Source organism: Ursus arctos, unplaced genomic scaffold, assembly GCF_023065955.2.
Source record: "Ursus arctos isolate Adak ecotype North America unplaced genomic scaffold, UrsArc2.0 scaffold_22, whole genome shotgun sequence".
Lineage (NCBI taxonomy): Eukaryota > Metazoa > Chordata > Mammalia > Carnivora > Ursidae > Ursus > Ursus arctos.
The window spans coordinates 50,276,002-50,302,683 of record NW_026622897.1 but is presented as its reverse complement, the minus strand read 5'-3'; the positions used below and the strand labels follow the sequence as shown (position 1 = coordinate 50,302,683).

Below are 26,682 nucleotides of genomic sequence, written 5' to 3'. Positions count from 1 at the left end.
ATAAAGACACAATCTAATATAACAGCTCCCCACATTGGTAAGGGGAGGGGAATACTGGAGAAGTCAGATGATCTTCTAAGCACTGTGTTAAGTACTTTTTATGCAGTCTCTCATTACTAACTATGATCCTATGAGATAGGAATCCTTAGTCCCATTTTACAGAGAGTATAACTGAGGTTCCTGGCAGTAAAAGATTTTCACCAAGGTCTCATGCCACTCAAGTATTTCCAGAGCCAAAAGACAGTAAGGTAAGAATTATGCCTCCAGATAAAATTCCACAGGGAGAACGGTCATTTTTCATTTAGGACTATGACCAGTTAATCCAAAGTCATCGATTTTAAGTGATGTGGGAGAGTTACTTCTATCAGCTCATGACAGAGGATTGCTAAATTTTCAGGAATTTTGCAACCCAGCTGACATCACCTAGTAATGTGAAATCAGCCACAGTGGGAGTGTTGACATCATGGACACTGGCAGCTGCGCAAGGCAGAGCATCTTCTTCTTTCTTCCCCTGAGAACCTGTTGTTAAACATTTACAAGCATGCAGCTGACTGAGACTTTAGAGATGGAAGGGAATGACTTTCATCTCACTTGCCAAGTCCCACCCAAGTTCCACTTACTGGCTCTAGTTGTCTGGAAGTCTGCATCCTGAGGCGTCTGAGGCTTCACGGAGAACCTGCCAGAACTGTGAAGCGATGTCTGTCGCAGGCAAGGAGGGAGAACTGGCAGCAGCAGTGCCATGTACTGGCCAGTCTAATTTTAAAAATGGGGAAACAGAGACCCAGAGAGAGAAGGGACAGAGCGGAGGCTAGAAGTCAAATAAGCCAACTTCTAGTCCAGTGATCCTTCCAGGGTAGCACAGAGATCGTGCACTCGAGGCTGTCTGGATTCAGCTAGCATCTCTATTAATGATATCGGGCAACAACGTGATGACAATGACCACTAAGCAGGAATGTTGCAGAGGGCATACGAACACAGAGAGAGAATGAACTTCTGGTTCTTTCAGCTCTGAAAGTCTATTAGGCTAGGTTTCCAAGAACTCTATCTATGCTCTTATGGGCCTTCTTCCTGACCACAGAAACTACTATCCGCCTGAAGTGTGTGATTTCTAAGAATCTTACATGACTTAGGAACACCCTGACAACCACTACTTTATCAGTAGTCAAAGATACAGAGATTATACTCGGAGGAGGATTTTACCAGAAAACACGAAATGAGTAATACCATGAATATTAAAGAACATTCGCAATAATCTATTTCTTTTTTAAAAACTTTATGATGTTCCTTTAGCCACCATAGTCATCATTAGTTTTTGATGTAGTGTTCAATGATTAATTAGTTGCATAGAACACCTAGTGCTCATCACAAGACGTGCCCTTCTTGATACCCATAACCTGGCTAGCCCATCCCCCCAGCCCCCTCCCCTCTGAAACTCTCAGTTTGTTTCCTGGAGTCCACAGTCTCTCATGCTTTGTCTCCCTCTTTGATCACCCCACCTTCAGTTTTCCCTCCTTTCCCCTATGGTCCTCCATGCTATTCCCTATGGTCCACATATGAGTGAAACCATATGATAATTGTCTTTCTCTGCTTGACTTATGTCACTTAGCATAATCCCCTCCAGTTCCATCCACGTCGATGTAAATGGTGGATATTAATCCTTTCTACACAATAGCCTATTCCTATGAACTTTCATAGTAAAGTATCCCCAAACCATTTCTGTTCATTTTAAACACTGTACTTCTATAGAAGTAATGAAGCTCAGGAATCGAGAGGCATAAAATGGCAAACAGTAAAAAGTCTCCTTCCGCCCTAACCCAGCCATCCTGCTCTGCTTGTGGAAATAAGTTGTTCTAAGTTTCTTGTGTTTCATTTCAGAGAAAATACATGTATGCAACAGTAAATATATATATTTCCCTCTTTTTTATACAAATGATCATATAGTGTAGTATAAATGAGGCTCGCTTTCCCCACTCAAATTCTACCTTGGAGCTTAGCTTATTCCCTATCAGTATCTAAAGAAGTTCATTGCTTTTTATGGAAGATGGTTCCAACTTTGTGAGATAGAAATGGTGCTATTTTCAGAATAGTGTCTTATTTTTTTAAAAAAAGATTTTATTTATTCATTTGTTAGAGAGAGAGACTGCGAGCACAAGCAGGGGAACAGCAGAGGGAGAAGCAGGCTCCCCGCTGAACAAGGAGCCCAACGTGGGACTCGATCGCAGGACCCCAGGATCATGACCTGAGCCAAAGGCAGATGCTTAACCGACTTGAGCCACCCAGGTATCAATAAATGTCTTATCTAAAATCATTACAACTTGGTGCCAGAGGAGGATGAGCATACACACACACCATTCAAATGTGAAATTTACTCAAATTCACTTTGATAAACTTTTAGGGGGTTTTGTTTTTGTATTTATTTGGTTTTCCTTCTAAAACAAAATGATACATTGTGGTCACAGGTCGGTAAGAGTAGTGAATTCTATTGAATCATGTGTGCACTAATTTTTTTCTGTGGGTTCTCAAAAAAAAAGGCTAAATGAAGAGTAAATAACTGAAATTATGGCTGTGAAAGCACTTTGAAGGGCTTTCCTATAAGAAAAGAAATTGTTACTTTAAATTAGTTCTTATTCCAACAAAGCAAACGAGTGAACAGAAAACAACAAAAACAGAAGAGAGACAGAGGAGGCAAACCAAGGAACAGACTCTTAACTACAGACAATAAACTGACCGTTACCAGAAGGTGAGGTGGACGGGGTGAGGGGGAGGGTGGATGAATCGGGGGATGGGGATTAAGGAGCACACTTGCTGTGATGAGCACCGGGTGATGTATGAATCACTATACTGTACACCCGAAAGTAATATAACGCTGTATGTTAATGATACTGGAATTAAAATAAAAACTTAAAAAATAAACTAGTTCTTATTCCAAAAAGATTTGGACTCTCTATTACTTGTCTGTGCAGGTGTCTACATTTTGCTATGAGCTGCTTGAACTTCTTGAGGGTAATAGTTTGTTCACCCCTGTATTCTCAGACATAGACAAAGATACAGCATAAACTAGGAACTCAATAACTTTTGTTGAATAGACGAAATGAAGTTATAGAACATGTTTAAGTCACCTGAGAACTCAGTTTACTACCCTCAAATATGTCCAAAGAAGACACAGTTCTGACCTTGTGGGATGGAAACTAAGGAGAAGTTGGACAGAAATGTATATATGTATGTATGTATGTATGTATGTATTCTCTGCTCTATGACCACAGCAAGTAAGCCACCATCTTTGCCTATGTTCAAAGCCATTCCTACTTAGCCCAAATGCATCTGTCTATTATTCAGCACAATTCTACAAATATATACTGAGCATCTGTGCTGGGTAAACAGTAGGAATTCAGTAGATCTATACCTGGGTCAATTTCTAATCCTTATGTTATCATCACTTCTGTACTTGTCTAATTCCCCTAATAGACTGTAAACAACTTCAAGGGATCATGTTTTAATCATCTTTGTATCTGAATATGGAATAGGTCTGCTGGGCACTCGATTTCTAATATGAACAGACAGGGACCCATGTACCTCATGCTGGGAATTGGCAGTAATAGGGAGGGAATGCTGGGGGGAAATGAATGATCAGGGATGCTTCATGGGAAAGTAATAATATCCGAGATGAGTCTTTAAGGATGAAATTTACTCCCCAAGACAAATTCTGGTAACAAGAGATGAAGGATGGAAGGAAGAAAAAACATTCTGAATGTAAGAGGAAGACATCATCATCAAAATGCATGGAGGTAGCAATATTTATAAAGTGTTCCGGAAACAATATACAAGTGACTGTTTCTGGAGCCCAGGAAAAGAGGCGAATGAAAAAAGTAGGTCAAGTCACAATCACAGAGGGTATTAAATGATCTACTAATGGTTTGCCTTGAAAAAGAATGTCAAGGCCCCAAAATTCTAAGTAGAAAGAATGTGATATAAAGAAAAAAAACCAGGATTTAAGAGCAAGATAGAGTTGGGTTTATATCCTAAACTCTTAATCACTAGCAGTGTGACTCTGGAGAAGTAATTTAATCTCTTTGAGCTTTAGTACTTCCTCTAGGAGCAAAATAGATACCTTACTAGACTGAAATGAAGAAGAAATGGATGTTAAAGATCTTTATAAAATGGCAAGTGCAATATAAATATTAACTGTGCTTTCAGAAAAAAAAAATCTTACAACAACGTTGCTGAGGATTTGTCGGAGGTAAGAAGTGAGCCTGGAAGTAGAAGACAGAGGGTGCGGTGGTGGCACGATTATTTGCTAGTGCAGATGAAGACACAGCCCTATGACCTGCAGACCCAAGAACCCAAAAGACCTGACCCTGAACTGCTCCTTGAGCAACACATTCTCAGGAATGGATATACATATCAACCCCTAGGCATCCACAATTCCAACTTACTTGACATAATAAACCCTGGGTCAATAATGGGATGATAAAAGTAATTTCCTGCTACAGGTGATTTACTGGCAGCATTGCACTTGCAGGCTTCCCAAGCAGCAATCCATTAAGCAGTCAGCCAAAAACACTAAGCCAAAGGGGGTCTTAAAAAGGCCATCGAGTGTAAGGTGTTAGTAGTAGGGGAAACTGGGTGTGGGGTAGATGGGCACTCTCTGAATTATCTTCTCAATTTTTCTGTACACCAACAGTTTGAAGAAATAAAACTCTATTCTTTTAAAGAGCACACTACAGGTTCAGAGTGGATTTATTCATCATAGCCCCAAATTGGAAACAATCCAGGTATCCACCTATAGGAGAACGAACAACTATGGTATATTCATGCAATGGAATATTACTCAGCAATAAAAACGAATGGGCTATGAATACAATCTACAACATGGGTGGATCTCAAAAGGATTATGCTGAGTGAAAGAATTCTTACACAAAAGAGCACATACTAGAAGATTCCATTTACATGGAATTCTAAAACAGGCCAAAATAATCTACGGTGGGGACAAAATCAGAATGGTGGTTGCATCTGGAAACTGTCTGGGAAGGGTCATGAGGAAACTTCCTGGGATGCTGGTAATATTTTACAGCTTGATAGGTGCCTGAGTTATGCAGGTCCACACACTTGTCCCATCTTAGAGAACACTCACTCACGACTTCGGCATTTCACTCCAGGTAAGTTTACCTTACAGAAAAATATTAAACTAAGTAGACTCTAGTGAGTTCATGATGTGCATGCTGAAATATTTAGGGAGAAATACACTGTCTGCAATTTACTTTAAATGCTTTTAAAAGTAAGATCGATAATGGATGGACAAAGGGATGGATAGATGGATAGGATGTGATTCTGCAAATACAGTAAAATATTAATGGCAGAATTAATGGTAGACATATGGGTATACACTGTGAAATTCTTTCAACTTTGCTGTATGTCTGAAAATTTACATTAAAAAATGTTGGGGAGGGGCGCCTGGGTGGCACAGCGGTTAAGCGCCTGCCTTCGGCTCAGGGCATGATCCCGGTGTTCTGGGATCGAGCCCCACATCAGGCTCCTCTGCTATGAGCCTGCTTCTTCCTCTCCCACTCCCCCTGCTTGTGTTCCCTCTCTTGCTGGCTGTCTCTCTCTGTCAAATAAATAAATAAATAAATAAATAAATAAATAAATAAATAAATCTTTTAAAAAAAATGTTGGGGAAAATAAGGAACATTTTGGGGTCTTATGTTGGGGTTTGGTGATTGGGAGAAAAAGAAATAATATTTAAGCTTATAAAGCCAGGCTTGTAGGTTCTTAATATTAATAAAAATCCTTTACATTAACTCTTTACATGAATACAGATAGCTCTTTCATACTTATCCCATTTATCTCCCAATCTGTTTTGTGTACCTCTCATCTCTACTCTTGAGCATACCTTCATCTAAGCATTTGTAATACAATTTTGTAACTATTTTCATCTCTGTATCATCCTAGTAGACTACCAAGAACTCCTTGAAGGCAGAGCCTTGTTCTTCTTTGACTTTGTGTCCCCTTTGCCTAGCATGGTGTCTGACAAATACAGAGGGAGTTCATTCAAACACTTTTTTATAATATTTTTTTATTATGTTAGTCACCATTCAAACATTTGTTGAGTGCCTCCCATGGGTTACAAGGAGAGCTGGCTGAAGCAGGTTCTTTGCAAGGCCAGAGAAAGATATGGAAGAGTTCCCCTAGAGACACATGATCCAAAACAGTCTGTGGAAGTGATTCTGTACTTGGAAGGTAACAAGTTGATTCAGAGGGACTTGTATTTCCTCATCTAGCTTTTATCCTGTCATATTGCTATGTGCAATACTCTCGAGATGAAGCAGGTGTAGTAAATAGGGAAGGTTGGCTCACTCAACCTCCACTCCACTCCCCTTCTAGAGCTGGAAATGCTGGGAAACCAAAAAAGTCACCTTTTCCAGATTTGTTTGCAGTTAATCTGCCATTTATTTGCATTCATATAAGCCTGGTAAAATGGAAACGAAGGGAAGACTATTTTTCTTTTCTCTTGGCTGCATGGGTACGGACAGGAAAGGGGCATTATCCAGCATCTTGAGTGCCATGGGGCAGTTGTAGCAGCGTCTTCTCAAGCCTGACCTCTCCATCCCTAGTTCACAGCTACTGTGTGGGGGTAGGGTGTTAGAATGATCGCTCCAGGGTAGTGGCGGTGAGGAGGAATATCATTTGTGGAGTCCTAGACCAGAACACACAGCTTTAGTTCTTCATACCATTTGGTAAGCATCAAATTCCTTTTATTAAATTCCTTGCTGTTCAAAATATCTGGAATGGTTTCCATTTCTTACACTGATCCCTGAGTATAAAAATAAAAAAAAAATAAACAAGTTTGAGTGACTAAAGGCAGGCCCCTGTGAATGGGAGAAGGACAGCATTTCAGAGTTTTTCCACAATGAGTATCTATTGAAATAATTGTTGAACCCTGATTTGTGCCAAACACTGGGCTACGGGCTGACCTTGAGAGTCAGCAGTTTGCTTCCAGATAGGAGATCCATGCTAATATGTGAAAGAAGAGCCCATATTGATGAGTGCCTAAGAGAAGGAAGGAATGAGAGCCCGGGTGAAGGGGGAGCTTTAGAGGGGCGAGAAAATGCTTACTCTCCGACCTCAAACCAAACAGTAACTAAAATGTTTAGCATTTTATGCATAGCATATTTACCTCCATTATCTCATTTAATATCCCTATATACCCGCTCTTTTCTGGGGTTAACCTTTGGGTGCTTCCTATGTGGCAGGCACTTCACATAGGTTTTCTTACTTAAACTTCGGAAGGCCACCTGAGCTGGGGACTGTTATTAGCTCCATAACTTGCCTGAGGTCTCACAGTTATTAAATAGCACGGTCAGCTCTTAAAATCCTCCTATCTTTTGATCCCAATCCTACATTCTTAAGGGATAACAAAGCCAGAATTTCATTTCCTCAAAAGCCATAACATGTTTAAAAACCAACGTTGTACAAACACGACGGTTTGTTATCCTCATCACAGAAAACCCCTTTCTCCAAATTTGAAGTTGCTGAGGTAAAGGGAACAGTGGCCACGCTGCTCCAGCCCGAGAAGGGGATCACAGAGGTCCTAGGCTGGCTCAAATCAGACCAGACTCACAATGGACAAAGGGAGTGGGGGACAGAGAAGAAAAATCAGTTGCTGCCTCCACAGCCTCCTCTCTAAGGCAGCTCTTTATCTCTTACACCATTGTTTACAGCTCAGAGGACACCATCCGGACCTAATAAATGAAAGTGTCCATTGGGAAGGGGAAAAACACACACATGCCCCCTCCACATACAAAAGGACATTTGTGTCCGGCAGCCTAAGAGGCTGACACACACCAAGGGCTCGCCCCTCCTCTCCTCACCCCTAGAAACAGACAAGAAAGGCAGCTTTCTGGTATTCCACAAAAGGGGGAGGCTGTGGCAGGGAAGAGAACACACACTCTCCAAAACTGCTGATTTGATTCATCCCCAAACTGACACAATGCGGAGAGGAAGACTTCAGGAAATGGGCAGATTATGTCCAAGAAAAGATTTCCTGCAAGCAGTTAACGGGAAACTTACATGAAAAGCGAGGACTAAAAATACACAGGCTATTGGATGCTAGTGGGAGCCCCCCACTTCTTCAAGAAGTATCGGAGGAAGCTGCCACGCTTGAAGCTCTCTCCACCCTCAAACCTAGTGAGATCACCTTAGCATTGGCTTTACTCCCCGGAAAAGCACATCAGGCACCTGGTGTGACTAAAATTTCAGTTTAACACTCATCAAGTCCGTACTGAGTTCAAGGCCTTCTATTCAAGTCCTTATAGCATAGAAGGCAAGAGCCCCAGTGCCTGAGACACATGGCTTGACACAAATGATGAGGAAAGTAGAGCGGCAGTACAAATGCTATTCTATGTTTAAGTGAATTTTGATTATCAAGTCATAAACCTCAAAAATTTAGGCATTAGTAAGATTTAAAAGGCTGGAAAGGTTGGCACTGGAAGGCAGGAAACTGATTTGCCCTTGAAGCCATCTGTAATGACAGATCAAAGCTTGGCTTGAACAGTAGGGAAACTAACATGCAACACTAGGAGACCAACAAGTAGCCATAAGGGAGTGTTGTCTGATTTTGGGAAAGACGCTTAGAGGCAGGTAGGTGCTGAGAGGCAGAAGCAGGCCCACAGAGCTCCGTCCTAGGCCTGGAGCAGACATGTGAAGATGGAGTTTGCTTTCAGAGCTTTCTTCTTCCCCTTCTCTTCTGCTTCCAGAAGTCTAAGTCTGCCAGACATTTATTGAGCCCCACCACTGGTGTAACCCCCACCCCAGCCCACAGCACTGAACAACGGATCAAGAACCTCACAGTCTGATAGGAAAGACAGGTCCTACAAACAACAGAAAGGAGGAGAGCAGTGCTGGGCTGCCTGGGACCTGCCCTTCTTTTGAAGAGCTCATCGCCCTGCCATTCCAACAGCACACGCCTCCTAATTGAGTGACTTACAAGTCCTCATACCCAGCAATTTGGGGCCCCGATTACAAAGGAAAGTCTTATCACCAATCATCCTTTAAACACAAACACATATGCTAAGTCCTTCTTCCAGGTTTATAATGAACAGTGTGAGGCCAAAGATCTTTCATTGTCGTATTTTTTATACCCAATGGGAGCCAGAACTGCAGGTACATTGGAAAATAAAACGTAGGTGGTCCTATGTGATTACAGTCTAGGGAGGCAAGGCTGGGAAAACAGGACTTTTTGTTCTTTTTTTAAAAAAACAAGGATGATCAGAGACTTCCTTTGTTGTAAAACCCTATGGATGCATTTGTTGCTGCTGCTCCTACCTTCACTGATGGCTGGGCGGCATCTGAGGCAGCCAAGCACTCCTTTCCTAAAAGCCGCTCCCAAATCCTTTGGATTATCTGACACCACAACTTCCTGCACCTCTGTGTTCCTTTTCAGTCTTCGTGGGGATCCTTTTAAGGTCTATGATCCTCAGCTTCCTCTTTTCCTACCGAATAGATTCCTTAGTGATTTAGATTTCTCTCATTGCACAGAGTAGTCCTAGATTTACATCTGCAGACTCTCTCTGCCTTAGGAGCTATTAAGCAGCCATGAGTAGAGTCGATACCCCATCTCCATTTGGCTCCTTCTTCCTGTTCTCCACATCAGAAGAGAGAGGAGGAGGATACATAACTGGCAACTCAAATCTCCCAAGCCAGAGCTTCATAATATTAAAAGACAATAATTAGGATTTTGTGTTTTGTTTTGTCTATGGATGTCTGCACATTAAGTTTATTTTAGAACTTGGGACATATAGGTACCACAGCTGTCACTTCATTTGCTATATTTAAACAACAACCATCATCAGTCAGGAATAAAAAGTATGGGAAAATTAAGTAGCCAGAGGATATGAGAAACATGATGTTTGGAAATTCTTAGTTTTCATGCAGTTAGAAACAAAACAAACAAGTTGGGTTAGTGACTTAGGAAATGATATAAGTTAAACTGAAATGTTGGCAACTACTCTCATCTCTATTTCTAAAATTGCAGTGTCACGGTAAAGAGAAGAACTCCTCTGGGTTCAAGTGCTCAGAAATCTGGCTATGCTTACTCTGGCATCCAGGTTCCACTATGGACTTCTGAAGACTATAATCCCAGCAGAGAACAATGTTACAAGAACCCTGGACTGGGGGGGTGCCTGGGTGGCTCAGTCGTTAAGCGTCTGCCTTCGGCTCAGGGAGTGATCCCAGCGTTATGGGATCGAGCCCCGCATCAGGCTCCTCCACTGGGAACCTGCTTCTTCTTCTCCCACTCCCCCTGCTTGTGTTCCCTCTCTCATTGGCTGTCTCTCTGTCTAATAAATAAATAAAATCTTGAGAAAAAAAAAACAACCCTGGACTGGGCAGTAATGTTCTCCAACTAGCTTTGCTAGTAAATACTCTTTGCTAAACATTCATCTAATAGCCTCAAGTCCCAAGATTCCCAGACATTCTTATTAGCATTTGGTCTCAGCAAAAGATCCAATAATCATTTACACCTTATTTAGATTCCACTGGGTTTGATTTCCTTGCCCAGTACTATCTGCCTCTTAAGTCAACTCCAAAAAGACACAGAAACCGTGGCAGAGTGTACAAAAAGCACCAAAGAACGTGCACAGGAGGGTCTTACAGATGGCAGTGAGGAGGCAGGAATTTTTGCCCTACTGGAAAGTAGGGCAAAATCCCTCATAGCTAAGGCTTAGTTAAGAAGAGATTGGAGAGTATAAAAGATGGAGTGATTTATCTCATCCCCTGAGAATCCATACTACTCTCTTTGGAGGAAAAGAGCAAGAAGGGGGGGTTTGTTGGAGGAAAAAATGATGGAGGTTTGAGCAAAAGAAAATAAATTCCTCTCCCATAGAAAACCATCATTCTGATCACTTCCCAACCCTACACTACCTCAAATCCAGGTAATGGTGAGAAATAGAAAATGTTCTGTAGATAAATGCATAGCAAAAGAGTTCCTCCCTACATTCTAGAGGGCACACTTTATGCAGACCCTGAAGGAGCTCCAAATCTAGCTAAGAAGCCATGTGTATTTAAAACATATAAAGCAGCAAATGAACATTATGTCATAAGTGGTATTAGGAGTTCAGAGTGGTGAACACCTGCTGTGGTTCTGGGTGATCGAGAAAGGTTCTGTCAGCAAGTAACCTGGAGCTGGGCCAGGTCAATGTGAAGGCCTGGATTATGCTATCCTTCCTGGTTGACATCTTCTCCCAATCAATCATCAAGGAACTTCCAGACATGCGATAACAACAATAACCATCAAGATACTTCTCACACAGGTAAGTAAAAGTACTTCATAAAGTATAAAATGTTTAAGAGCCTATCACTGGAATCTTCGGAAGAGCATGAGGTGGGCTGTTGCCGTCATCGCCATCACAGCATTTAACAGGAACCGAATGTGCCAGACACAGCAGCGCTGGCTGGATAACATAACCCATCCACAATCTCTGTCTTCCTTATTTGCCTTCATTACAGAGTCTCGAGAAGCAGGCGCCTTTTCTAGCCTTTCTTCTAACCAGAAGTCTCCGTGTGCCACAGTTCTGAACAAGACAGAAGCAGAAATCCGCTGGGGGCTCATGAGAAAACTTTTTTTTTTTTAAAGATTTTATTTATTTATTCGACAGAGATAGAGACAGCCAGCGAGAGAGGGAACACAAGCAGGGGGAGTGGGAGAGGAAGAAGCAGTCTCATAGTGGAGGAGCCTAATGTGGGGCTCGATCCCAGGACTCCGGGATCACGCCCTGAGCCGAAGGCAGAGGCTTAACGACTGAGCCACCCAGGCGCCCCTCATGAGAAAACTTCTGATTTTCCTGCTGCCGTGAAGTAAAAAGCCAACACTTTAGGGAAAGCTGAATGGGAAGAGACAAAGAATAAGCATCCTTGATTGCAACACTGAGTCTTTAAGGCAGAAACTGCTTATTATAGACTCCTTGTAATGTGGTAATGTTATTCAAACCACTCTCAGTCAGCTTAATAAATTGAAAATATTTTCAATTATTATGATAATACTTATCATGTACCTAACCAAGGTTATAGAGTAGGTAGGTGACAGAAACAGAATTCAAGCCCATGTACGACAGATCCAAAACCCTGATTCTTAACCACTACGCTAACCAGGGAGCACGTGTGCTGTAAAACTCAGGTGTCTTAATGACCAGTCTTGTGGCTGTTTCGTTTAGAGGGACTACTCATCCTATGATGGTCACAGCCATTCTTATCATAAAACTTTATATCCTGGATACATCTTAATAATAGGTTCCAAAAAAACAATGACACCAATTTCATTGGCTCTCAGACTAGGGGAAAAGGGATTCAACTTACTGACTTACATCAGTTATCTTCTCATGATTCTCTTCTTGGCAGTCTGTGATCCTCTTCTTCCATTCTGAGATCCTTTCACATTTGAAATCCAGAAAAACTTAACATTTGCCTACAGACACTTTCCACCTCCCCTTTCTTTTTTTGCACCCATTTGGACTTTTGAGATGGCCACAAATGAGTTCTGCCCTTGTTTTCTACACAACAGGCAAGTGTCATTTCAACAAACAAAGCAACTGATAACACTAAAAAATAAACAATACACTGTTTCTGGAGGGTCACTTATCTCTTTACAGTGGAGCAAATTGGAAGATCGTTCAGAAATATTTCAAAGCCTAAAACAACACAGAGCTGAAATGGCACAGTGATCAGCTGTTGGCAGCTGGTTGGGTTTTCATGGCTTTACTCTCAAGTGAAATGCACTCCTTATCTGTGGTTATGACTGGCCATTACATAGGAGGATTAATGGGGTTGCTTTTGGCTGTCATGGAAAGCTTAAGATGTGTTCTCTATGTGGATCCCTAAAAGCAGACATCCTCTCTGCAAAGCTGACAGGTCACCTCCCTCAACCAATTAGCTAATTGTCTGAAATCACTCCTCATAGATCAAGAAAAACTGTCTTGTGAATGAACTCTGTTCATGCAGAAAGCAAGAGCCTTTTGTTTCCTTCTGAAGACCCTATTCAACTCTAAGTCCCCTTCCATCTACAAAATTCTAAATTCTACAAATGTGAACAATCAGCTCCAATGAATGAATCCTTCCGGCTTTACAGCAAATGAGTGCTTTTTTTGACTACAGGGTTTTTGTTTTGTTTTATTTTTTAAAAGAAAATTGTTTTTTAAATGTAGTAGCTTCCTGACTACACCAGGTGTGAAATGGTAAATGAAAAAACAAGCAGTTGTGTTGGCCATCTTTGGTTGATCCCTTCAAAGCTTGCCAGACTGATGTCATTCTGGATGCTTCCTATTCTGCTGACCAAGCTAGGTCTTCCTAGGAAAATCTATAGACTGTCCAGTTCTAATCAAGACATTGCATCAAATTCTAAAAGCTCAGGGCTATCTGGGTGATTGGTAGCTAGCTCTCATTGAATAAAGAGAAGTGAGTGGTCCCTTTTCTGTGGTTAGTACTAGGAACCGGAGACAACCTTCATCTCTGGCCCACCGGAATAAGATGGGTTGAGAATCAATCACGTTGCATTGAGTGACAAGACACCCTTATTTATACGATTTGCATACCATCTCTCACTGACCCTTATTTTCCTGCTTCCAAATACAGTGTTATTTTGTTCAGACATCTATCCTTTCCTATACCATTCCCCCTAAACTTAGAACTCCTTCTTCAAAAGTCTAAAATCCTACAAACAAAGCATAGATGAAAACAGAAAGCCCTTATCTCTTGCATCTGAGAATACTGGAAAAGCTTGACTAGAGATGTAAGAGCTCAGTAAGGGATGGGACAGAAATTTAATAAATACAGATGGGGGAAGGAGTAAAAACTCCCCAGGAAAAGGAGAAAAGAAAGAATAGTTACCATGTGACAGATACTATGCTAAGCACTTTCACATAAATCCTCATCAATACATTATAACAGCTGACACTGGGAAAGGCATGTATTGTTAATTCTCTCAAAGCCTTTCACCAGTTTACAAAATTTGCCCAAGGTTACAGAGCAAACAAGAGGTGAATGTAGGTCTCAAACCCAGATCTAGCTCCAAATCCTCTCTTTCCCCACCAACCTGATGAGTAGTGGTGTGGAGGCAGGAAAGAACAAGGCTCATTTGGGGATCAATACGGTGGGTGAGTGCATAGCAGCTTCTGAGTATCTGCTCTTTGGGAGTCACCATTGAAAGAAAAGGGCCCCGTGACACAGACCCCAATAGTGCTACTAGGTGTAAACACAGTGAAATTGTCAATCATTTTGACAAGATGAATCAGAGGAAGTGATGTTTTTCAAGAAACTATCAGTAGTTCTGATGTTGAGGACTCTAGTTCAGAATCAGGATGGCTACTTCTTTATCATTTCTATTTGGCAACATATTTGAATTGAACCTAAATGCTACCAGAGCCTTGATCTCAGTATGTATGTACCCATGATGCAGCTCAGCATGGCTGAAGACAATGATTATTCAAGGAGACTACATTGGTACCTCCTGTCACACCTAAATTTTGTAGGCTACACAGAGTCCACAAATATATCTCAGGGTCTTTTTCCATTTATCAACATTATCCCCTTTCCTATTTCTCTATTCACAGGCTCTAAAATAAGGCCTAGAACACAGCAGTTGCTTAACAAAAGTTTACTGAAGAAATGATACATATTAGGCATTCAGTAAATGTTTGGTGAGTAAATAAATGAATTAGCCACTCCAATTAGAAGAAGTGGATGAGAGATGTTAAGTCATAGACTCAAGATTAGAGTAGTGGGGTTCAATGTAAAGTAAGATGATAAATACAAGTTGGACCTGCCAGATGGGCTGGGGGAGCCCTGAATGCTAGACATAGGAACTTGACTTCATTTTATAGGCAACAAGAAAGAGAATCCTGAATGTTGCGGAGGATGAAAAAATAGTGGGCATGGTGGGTAGGGAGTAAAGAGAGTAATACCCAAAGTGGTTCTGGATTGTCAGAGAACAGCCTAAAGGTACCAAACAATAAGTGAAAGGACAGTGAACTCCCAGAAGGAAGACGGAGAGAAAGATGGATAGAAAGCAGAATCCTTGTCTTTGTTTCATGAAACTCCTTACCTTTTCATGATGATACCAAAGGTCTAATTCCTACACTATGCTCTCTCTACTGCCACCTTCTCCTTTGTCTGTTATTCTTCTCTTCAAGAATCTTCTTCCTCTGACCACATCTCAAAATTTCTGATCCAAGTTATCATTTGATTGTATAAGTGTAATGTGTCATAGCCTCAGAACTGTGTTAAAATGTCTCAGAATTTCCAATTTCTGTGGGAGAGAAAGGCCAGTATAAATAATATATTGTGTTCTTGTCCCTATGGGCAAGAAGGACTTCGCCTACTCAATTCTGGTCAGAGCCAAAGCAGAGTAAAATGATTTCTCTGCCTTCCCTATCAAAGCACAGCAGAAATAAACACAGGGAGTAACCCATTCTGTGGCACAGGCAAATAAGTATAGTCAGAAAAACAAACATTTCTACCCACAATTTTTCTTTGCCTTCTGCCTACACTAGAGTGAACACTACCAACTGATCTGCTCTGAACTCACGTTTGTGCCTTTGCTCGAGCTCACTGTCACAGCTCAAGTATCCCCATCTTACTCCCCAACTATGTTGAAATTATACTCCTCCTTCAAGGACTACCTTCAGTGCCATCTCCTCCAGGCTGTTTCCTTTGATTTTTCAGGGGAATGAAAAAACTCACCTAAACCCCTTTAACACCTTGTCTCTCCCTGTTCTTACAAATCACAAAAAGACTTGTGAGATAGTTTCTTATGAATGGGTCTTGTATTCCACTCCATTCTCTCCATAAGAAGTTAGTTTTGAAGCCAGGGTCTATATCATCCGGACATCCCGCATGGTTCCTGGTGTAGCATATGTATCTAGCCCAAGTAGGAAGCTCTCAAACACTTGCTGAAATGAATTAATGAACATATACTTGCAATGAGCATTCATATACATTACTCCGGGGCATGATTATCTCTATTTTACAAATAAGAAAATGAAGCCTCATAAAAGTTAAGTGATTCAGAAAACAGGCCATGCTTTCTACAAAAGCTGAGCTAAAAGACCCACATAAGAGGATTCAGACTGAATCTGGGAACCTCTTGGATAACGGCTCCTATCTTTTATTGAATAATCAACTGAGACTGTAAGTTGGTACTTTTGGGGGTAAAAATTTGTTGATGTATATATCAAGAGCCATAAAAAAATAATATAATCTAAACTAGTATGTCTACTTCCAGAAATCCTTAATATCCAGAGATGCAGACAAACTTGTGCATAAAGACGGCCATCGTACTGTTGCTCAAAATATGATAGAATTAGTAAAATCTTCTGTTTCCCATTTGAAAGACTAAAAATATGTTTACTTCTCTTCCCTCCCAAATCCCAAAGACACGACAATGTAGTACAAGGTTGAATAAATTAATACCTGTGCTTAGGGTGGGAAAGAAGAATAAAGGAAGAAAAGGAACAGACCAGAACATTTTAAAAAAATGCATTTTATTATTTTTTTAAAGTAATCTCTACACCCAATGTGGGGCTGAAATTCACGACCCCGAGATCAAGAGTTGCATGTGCTACTGACTGAGCCAGTTGGGCGCCCCCAGATCAGAAATTTTTAACATTTTTTAAAAGATGGCAAGTAGATGGAATTACATTGGTAGATGTACTACAATGTAGATATATCTATAGCCAACCTAAGCAAAGGAAGCCAGGTAAAGGAACGTGGGGAAAAGTTGCATGTAGTAGCCAATGCTGCTCCTTGATAAGGGCCTAGCAAGGTGCCATGCTGGGAATCAGAGCATTACTGTCCCATAGAAATGTAATATGATACATACTACATATGTAATTTTAAAATTTCTTTTTACATTTAAAAAGTAAAAACAAACAGATAAAATTAATTTTAATAGTCTATCCAAAGTATTATCATTTCAACATACAATCAATATAAAGATGAGATCTTTTCTTGTCTTTTTGTTCTTTGAAATCTGGTGTGTATTTTATACTTACAGCATATCCTAATTCAGATGAGCCAGATTTCAAGGGCTCAACAGCTCACTTGTGGCTAGTAACTATTTATTATAATTGATATCTCAGAATGAGAGAATAAGGAGAGCAAGGTCAGGAAAAGGGGCAGAAATCAAAGTGATTAATTGAAGAACTGTCTAAAGAACTAGCTGGGCAGGAACATTTTATATATGCAAGAACTTAGAAAGTTTAACTTCTATACATTCTTTCTGAGAAATTACCAAGGATGCTTTACAACAAGGTTAGAAAGGATTCTAAGAAGGAGATGTCATGGGGTGTAAGAAAGGAGATTTAACTCAACACTTCAGTGAAATGACAGTAGGCTTTTTATAATAAGCATTTTTAAACTTATAATGTTAAGTGAAATAAACTGTATCCAAAACTGTAGACAGTATGGAGCCTAGGCAAATGAAATACATTAGGAGAAATTTAGGTTAGAGTTATGTAATCGCCAGACTTCTGAGAGGCTTGAGAATCCGTTTAAGGAAACACAAGTGGTACAAGCAAGAGTCAAGTGTAAGTGCCAGGCACTGGTACTACCTCTGATCTATCTCTGTAATCAATCTCTCTTCAACATACACAGTTTGTACTTATTAAATATTCACAGATTTAAATTCTCAAGGCTACTTGAATGATTTAGGATGGCCAAGGAACCATTCAACTTGGCAGTGTAGCCAAAGAAACCTTCTTGAAGAGCAAAGTCCTAAACTGTATCTCAAAGGATGCACAGGTTTGAAATTGTGATTAGGAAGACCGCAGACTCCTTAATGGGCAAAGGGCCAGCCCCCCAGGCTGAAATGCAAAGGAGACTCCCACAGAAGAGAGGAAAATGAGGCCACTTTTAAGGTATGGTAACCAGAACTTACTGAGAGACACTGACTTGTCCTCATCCCACCACTGACACAGAGATTGATGGTTTTTAGGGCTGTGTTTCAGAAGATGGAGGTATAACTTCCAAAGTATAAACTGAGTTCTCTTTTTCCTCCCATCAACCTATACTTCATCCTCTCTGTATTAGCCAGATAGACTACCTTTTCTCCTCCATCATTCTCCCAGCTTACACTTCTGCCCAGAAGATAAGCTTCTCACTAGCAAATAATTACATCACAGCAGAGTTTGCTTCTAGAGACTCGGGACAATCTACTTAGCAGCCTCAAGGGAAAAAAACAGGCAGAATGACTACAATGCTTCACCTATGCTGGACTTTGGAATAAGACTGCCCAGCTTGGCCAAAGAGAGCAGTATATTTGTTAAGGCACCTTAAATAGGGCTCTGTACTCAAAAAGCATTCTCTATAAATCTCAAACACCGGACTTTTTATGAGTAGCCCATAAAAAGAGTCTTTATTCTTTGGAAAGAGATCTAGTAGAAGAGGAGAATGGGAAGAGAGAATATAGCATACACATTTGCCAGACACTGTAGGGATATGCTGCAACAAATCCATAGGGTACGTGTCATGTCCACTTTACAGACAAGGAAAAGGAAGTTAAACTTCTTAGAGATTGAGTGATTTGCTGACTATGTAAATACTGGACCTGGGATTCAAACTCACAAACTTCTTACTCCAAAACTCAGTGCTCGTCCCCCTACACCATACAGCCTCACAGAAACTAAGGAAGAAAAAGGAGTGAATCTACCAAGCTACATTGTTGAAAAGCAAGAACAGAGAGGTACACCTCTTATCTTTACAATCGCTCCCGTATTTTTTTAAAGAAACAAAATGGTCCTACTGAATAAGACTCAGACTCTTCTAACAAAAGTGAAGAGTTTTAAACAGACCTTTCTTTCAAAGGGGTAGGGGGGCATTAAGTATCAGAAATTAGGGGACTTCTCTCTCATTATTCTGTCACAGCTCAAAGGATGTTTTAGGGAAAAGATATTTACCTAATGTGACCAAAGCATCTAAGAGAATCCAGAAGGCGTAGTAAAGAAGAGAGAGGGAGAGAAGGGAGACTGACTCACTATTTGTTTTCCAAATACAAAAATTCAAGCAAAACACAGTGAGACTTGGCTATCCAGCTGGGTGCTCTTAAGGATTAACTGTGTGTGTGGCCAGGCACTTAACTTCATATTTCTGATGAACCAGCTGTAAAATGGAAGAACTCAGAATAAGGCTTCTTGTCAAGAGAGCACCAAGACATTTGTATTTATAGCTTCTGAAATACAGACCTAAGCAAATGGCCTAACCTGGAGCCCCAGGCCCTAGTTCAAATATCCCTGCTATAGTTAATGTCGTAAGGTTGTGCGCAGAGATTAGAGTGTCCTGACAATGGGATATTTTATAACCTTTTCAAAGTTACAGCTGGGCTTTTAAAATATAGATTCTTTTTTTTTTTAAAGATTTTATTTATTTATTCGACAGAGATAGAGACAGCCAGCGAGAGAGGGAACACAAGCAGGGGGAGTGGGAGAGGAAGAAGCAGGCTCACAGCGGAAGAGCCTGATGTGGGGCTCGATCCCATAACGCCGGGATCATGCCCTGAGCCGAAGGCAGAGGCTTAACCGCTGTGCCACCCAGGCGCCCCCTAAAATATAGATTCTTATTCAATGTTGAAAACAAAATGCCAGTATAATAGGGTAGAAAGTATACAGGATGTTGGGCCATCATGGGTGTGAATCTTGGTTGTATGACTTGAACAAGCTAGTTTTTCTGAGACTTATTTTCCTAACCATTAAAATGAGGGATAATTACCTACCTGAGAACACTTATTTATTGAGAATTAAATAGAGTTTCTGATACATAAGACAGTCAAAAGACAATTTCCATATTAACCCTTACCTCATACCATATACAAAAATTAACTTGAAATAGATCATAGATCTAAGTGTAAAAGCTAAAACTAACAGTTCTTAGAAAACATATAACAGAAAAGTCTTTGTGACCGTGAGGCAGAAAAACAAAAAACATTATCATAAGGGAAAAATACAATAAATAGACCATCAAAATTCAAAGCTTTTGCTCCTCAAATGGCACCATTAAAGAAAATGAAAAGGGAAGCCAGACTGGAAGAAAATACATGTTTTCACAGACTAGCAGAAAAATTACAGATATTTCTACCTTATAAAAAGCTAGTATCCAGACCATGGAGAAAATTCTTACAACTCCGCTCCTCCCATAAAAAGCCTGAGGTGACCTCTGAAAATGGTTCGCTATTCACTTGACCCAGAAAACCCTACAAAACCATGCAAGTCTTCGTGCCAACTGTAAGAATGCATGTGAAACTGCCCAGGCCACCAAAGGTACGCCTATCTGAAAAGCCACCAAGTAGGTGAAGGATGTCACTTTGCAGAAGCAATGTGTGCCATTCCGTCGCTCCAATGCTGGAGTGGGTAGGTGTGCCCCAGCCAAACTGTGGGGCTGGACACAGGGTCGGTGGCCCAAGAGGAGTGCTGAAGTTTTACTGCACATGCTTAAAAATGCTGAGAGTAATGCTGAACTCAGGGCTTTAGATGTAGATTCTCTGTCATGGAGCACATCCAGGTGATCAAAGCCCCCAAGATGCGGCACAGAACTTACAGGGCTCGTGGCTGGATTAACCCACACATGACTCCCTGCCACACTGAGATGCTCCTTACTGAAAAGAGCAGACTGTTCCTAAACCAGAAGAGGAGGTTGCACAGAAGAAAAAGATATCCTAGAAGAAACTGAAGAATGAAAAACTCATGGTCTGGGAGTAAATTCTGCATAAGATAAATGTAAATTAAAGGAGAAGGGGAAAAAAAGAAAGCCTGACCTTACTAAGTGTTGATGAGAATGCAAAGCAAGTGAAAATCTCACACGCTGATGCTGGGAATGTAAAATGGTACAGCCAGTTTGGAAAAGAAATTGGCATTTGCTTAAAAAGTTTAACAATTACCATATGACCCAGCCATTGACTCCTTGGTATTTATACAAGAGAAATGAAAAAACATACATCCACACAAACATGTACAAATGAATGTTCATATCAGCTGTATTTAAAATAGTCAGAAACTTGGGGCACCTGGAGGATGGCTTAGTCGGTTGAGTGTCCAACTCTTGATTTCAGCTTAGGTCATGATCTCAGGGTCCTGAGATCAAGCCCCACATTGGGCTCTGCGCTCAGTGGGGAGTCTGCTTGAGATTCTCTCTCTCCCTCTCCTTCTATCCTCCCCCTGCTACAAATAAATTAATTAAAAAAAGAAAAAAAGAAAATAGCCAGAAATTGAAAAAAAACAAACTAACAAACAAAAACCAACAAACCCATGTCCATCAATAGGTAGTATAGCCATATACTGGAATTCTACCCAGTGATAAAAAGGATCCATGCACCAACATGGACACATCTAAAAATCGTTATGCTGAAAGAAGCCAGACCAAAAGTGTGCATATTATATAATTCTATTTATATAAAATGCAAACTCATCTGACAACAGATGAATGCTTGCCTGAGGCTGAGGGCAAAGGAAGGGACAGACTGTAAAGAGACAAGAGGAATCTTTTGGGACTAAGAGAAATGTTCTGTATGACTACAGTAGTCATTTCATGGGCACAGCGACTGACAAACTCACTGAATTTAAACAGATTTATTGTGTGTACGTATTCCTCAAAGTTGATAAGGAAAAACATTTAATTCACTTTGCCTCTCCTACTGCCACTAGCATCAAGTTAAAAAGCTACTATTGGGGTACCTGGGTGGCTCAGTTGGTTAAGCGTCTGACTCTTGATTTCAGCTCAGGTCATGATCTCAGGGTTCTGAGATGGAGTCCTGCATCGGGCTCCCTGTTGGGTGTGGAGTCTGCTTAGGATTCTCTCTCTCCCTCTCCCTCTTCCCTGCACCCCTCCATGCTCATGTGCTCTGTCTCAAAAAAAGAAAAAAAAGAAAGAATGAATGAATGAAAGTAAGAAAGAAAGAAAGAAAGAAAGAAAGAAAGAAAGAAAGAAAGAAAGAAGGAAAGAAAGAAGGAAAGAAAGAAAGAAAGAAAGAAAAGAAAAGAAAGAAAAAGCTACTATTGCCCACTTCCTAGTCACAGAGATAACAGGAGGCTGTTCGTAAGGGGGTGATATTACAAAAGCCTTACAGTTTAGTGAGTATCAATCAGGTGTTTGGCAATGTGTGAGGCACTTATACACATTATCTTATTTAGTTCTAACAAATCTGATGAGATAAGCACTAATATCTCTTTTACAGATGAGGAAACAGGTTCAGAAAGTTTAAGAAATTCATCAAAAGCCATCCAGATGTAAGCAGTAGATTTGGATTCAACCACAGACCTGGACTCAAAACAGTAAGCCTGACTTCAAAGACAATGCTATTATTTCCTACAGTGCTTAGGGCATCCTCAGAAAGGCAAAGCCATGATGGCCCTGAGACAGGAAGTGTTCCTGAAGATTTCCTTCATCAAGAGTGGGAAATCCTCTCAAGGAGGGGAGTTTTAGCAGTCTTTTTGAAAGGATGCTGGGAGGATGGGAAATGGGATACGCCTCTGCTTGTGAGGCCAGAGAGAATCCTCTCACTCAGCCCAGCATCTGCTGGTATTTTGTTAACTCTTGGCTCCTCCATATTCACCCACCCACTGGTTTCCCAGGGAAAAAAAGCCAAAATATCTTGGCTGAACAGACGAATGGGTCACAGATGACAGAGGTAAAAAAAAAAAAAAAAAAAAAAAAAAAATCAAGAAGTTCTGTAAATATGCTTCTTTTTAAAAGCAAAAACAAACTGTACACTTCCTTGTTCTGCATTTTCCTTATTCTCTTTGAGTTGTCCATCTTGTGAAACATTTTCTTGTCTACGTTTTCATTCATCACAGTGGAAAAAGTGAGGCAAATGGGTCATGCTGAAAGTTTAAATAAATTTACAGTCTTCCTATTTCAGACCAGCTGTAGCCCATCTCCCCTGAAGCCAAGCCAACAGATCAAGAAGGTGGCCTGGGCTGCAGAAAATGGGCCATGGGAAACCAGGATCTGGAGGGGACCAGCTCAGGGTAGGGACCAACACTGTGGACAGAGCATAAAGACACCTGGGTTCTGGGATTAACTTCGTATAATCGACTTTGAGCCTCTGTCAGGTCACTGTCCCTCTCCAGGCCTCGTAAGATTTTACTGATCATGTTTTTCAACTTTTAACAAAGGCCCTCCATTTATAACCAAAAATAATCTTCCCCCTAAACCCTCAGATTCTCATGCATTTCCTCTTTGAAAATTGCTCCACTGCCTGTTTATTCCCCAGCAGCCAAGCTTCCCTTTCTGAAATTTATACTTTATTATAAAAACAGGCAGCTTCGGCGTATTAGGATACTATCATACCAAATAAAAACTTTAAAAAGGGATATACAAACCCATACTGAAATTCGGTCATAACCCTGAGTGCGTGTTATTGAGAGTCAAGGATTAAATGCCCTAACGCAATCTGCCGCGTTTTTGGTTGTTCTTCATTTCCTTTCCTGATTTAGCTTGAACTGCAGCTTTACTAAAGCTCCCTTGCTCCCTCTTCACACACGGTAAGAAGTCACAGGGCCACGTGCTTTTGTGCTCCTTTAATAGGGCATCCACCCCCAGACCACACTCGGCCAAGTCGTTTCTGGTAAGCAACTTTGGAAAGTAAAAATTCCCTAGACGTTCTGAACAGGGTGTGAAAGGAAGACCCACAACCCTGCAGGGGAACTGAAACATTCTCCCCTTGTGTCCACTTCTGTCCTGGGAGGATGGGGGCAGGGAAGTTACGGAAGAAGCTTTGAGAGGAAGCAGACTTGCAGGACTTCTGCTGCAAACAATTGTGCACTGTATCCAGCTGTTGACTGAGGCGACTGTCAGCCCCAAACCATGGGAGAACAAAGGGGTCAGAGTTCCTGCTCCTAAAACAGCCACGTACAACACTTCTGCTTCACATGTTTACAGCTTAGTACCTGTTCCTAGCTTCCAGCTCTGGAGCTCAGTGTCCGTGTTGGAAGGCAACTTGACATCAGTTAGTGTGTGCCCCGCCTGCCGCCCCTCCCCCCAGCTTTTTAAAAGAAGTGGAACCCTTTATTTTGACATACAGAATGTTGTGCAGAACCATAATACAAAAAAAATAAATTAAAGCAAAACTGCTCTGGGGGGTAGGGGACATAGAGGGAGAGTTTTGCCAGCCCAGCTGCCATCATCCCTTTCATCAGGAACCTCTTTGGACGCCCACGGCCATAAGGAACACTACTAGGTCTACTGATGTGTGTTGGTTTGTGTGTGACAGGTAGGTCTACGGATTTGTGGAGTTTATAGATAAAAACACAAACGATCATGCCCTTAATTATTTTCAGGAGGCTGGGGTGCGTGCTCTCAGCTTTTTCCCCCCCTTATGTCTCCTTCAATGATCTCATTAATTCCCAGGGCTTTGCTTATCATTTCTATATGGACGACTCAAACTGCACATCTTAAGACATGGTCTCCTTACTTAGCAGAGCATCTGAAGCATATTGATGGGAGGAGACAAGCAGGATCCAGGCACGCAGTCTGGCAGCAGAATCCAAGTGTTTGGTCCCAAAATTCAGGACAGCACTCAAGTCCTCAGAGGACTAGTGAGAAAAAAAGAACAATGGGAATCCCTACAGAATCAAAGTGCAAGGCAGGGACTTGGCTAAAAGCAACCAGGCAAGAGCTCTTCTTAGAACTGGGGGCCAAAGTCAGAGGGGGGCTAGCTTTCAGGCTGACTTCATGCTGATTCCCAGAGGCCTGGATCAGGTTTTTAAATTCCACCCCACCTCATCCCCATTACAAGCAGAACTGCTTTACAGACCTATCCTAAGGTATGAGAGGATGCAGCCAAGCAGATCTTCACAGCTGAGCATGTCCAGGCCCTACTTGTGTCTAGCAAAGCTGAAAGCGTATGATAAGCTGAAAAGATGCAGACTAGATGTTCCTAATGTTTTCCAGGTCACTCGCAGAGATGGACACAGATCCATCAACTCAATAGCCATTTCTCTCCTTATACCTTGTTATAGAACTGATATTTGTTCAGAGAACTGGTAGAGGCTCCAGGTTTGGGGGTGGAGGTGGGGTAATCCCCCCCACCCCAGCCCCAGGGGTTGAATTACAATTGTCTAAAGCAATTACGCAGACCAATTTCCTTTTGCCAGGATTGGGCCAGAGGTGTAATCCAGTTCTGACTCAAAAAACCCGTAAGGAGTTCTATAAAGGAGAGGCAAAGCGCCTGGTTTTCTTGGTGACATGATTAAGCCAATGAAAGAACCCTGAAACTACCTCCCTCTTAGTTTGTTAAGTGAACATCAGTGTCCTTGTCATTTAAGTCACTGTTACTTATTTCTTATTTCTGTTAAATGTAGCTACAAATAGGGGCGCCTGGGTAGCTCAGTCGTTAAGCGTCTGCCTTCGGCTCAGGGCGTGATCCCGGCGTTCCGGGATGGAGTCCCACATCGGGCTTCTCTGCTGGGAGCCTGCTTCTTCCTCTCTCACTCCTCTGCTGTGTTCCCTCTCTCGCTGGCTGTCTCTCTGTCACATAAATAAATAAAATCTTAAAAAAAAATGTAGCTACAAATATTCCTGACTGATCGATCTGCTGACCCACTTGAGAACCAGATTAAAACTATTGGCCCTATATCCTGTAACTTTTATTACATGGATATATGCAATATTTTACCTTCAATTTTAGGAGGTTTACAGGTCAAGAATCCTTACTCTAGATCACCAGTTCTCAAAGCGTGCTCCCTGGACCTGCAGCATCAGCATAACTCAGAAACTTGTAAGGATAATTTCTCTAGTCTAATACCAGACCTACTGAATCAGAAATTCTTGCAATGGAGTCCAGCAATTTGTGTTTTGTTGTTGTGTTTTTATTTTAAAGATATTTTTATTTTTAAGTAATCTGTACACCCAACACGGGACTTGAACTCACAAACCCTGAGATCAAGCAATGCAAGCTCCACCAACTGAGTCAGCCCGGCGCCCCTGGCACTTTGTGTTTTACTAAGTTCTCCAAGTGACCTGATTCATGCTAGAATTTGAGGACCACTGCTCTGAGCTCAGCATTATTTAATGACTGTGGTGACAGAAATGCAGCCACAGCCACATGTGTCTACTGAGCATTTGTGACGTGGCCAGTGTAGACAAGAAACTGGATTTATAATTTTACTTAGTTTTAATTTATTCAAATTTAAATAGCCACCTGTGGCTAGTGGCTACTGTATTGGACATTGCAGCCCTAGATAAACATAAGGCTTCTTACGTTATCAAATGGCTCCCAGTCCTAAGTCATAAAATAAGCAGTGGTTCTCAAACTTCAGCATGCATCAGAATCACTAGAAGGCCTGGTAAAACACAGATTATAGGCTTCAACCCCTAGAATTTTAAGGTCCAGTAGGCCTAGGTTGGGGCATGAGAATTTGCACCTCTAACAGGTACCTATAGGACTCTGATGCTACTGATCCAGGCATTGCACTTGGAGAAGCAATGCAGTAAGCAAAACTTTTTTGTGCCTTCCTATAACCTATATCAAAGCCACTTTTCTGCAGTTCTAACCAATGTTTTCCTTTATGTTCATCAAATTAACAAAAAAGAGCTGACATCTTCCGACTGTGTATGTCCCATAGTATACACCAGCTCAGTGCCTGGGGTCCAGCAGGTATGTGATATTCCTGAAAGAATGATGGCTTCTTCCCCAAAGAGGAAAACTTTTGC

The 26,682-nt window shown here is 41.3% G+C and overlaps 1 protein-coding gene and 1 pseudogene across 2 annotated transcripts in view; one reads left to right on the top strand and one right to left on the bottom strand.

The window, feature by feature from the left end:
• Window positions 1-26,682, bottom strand: part of GAB2 (GRB2 associated binding protein 2) — a 183,827-nt gene that overhangs the window by 94,624 nt on the left and 62,521 nt on the right. The window lies entirely within an intron of this gene.
• Window positions 20,197-20,732, top strand: LOC113269372 (60S ribosomal protein L17-like; annotated as a pseudogene).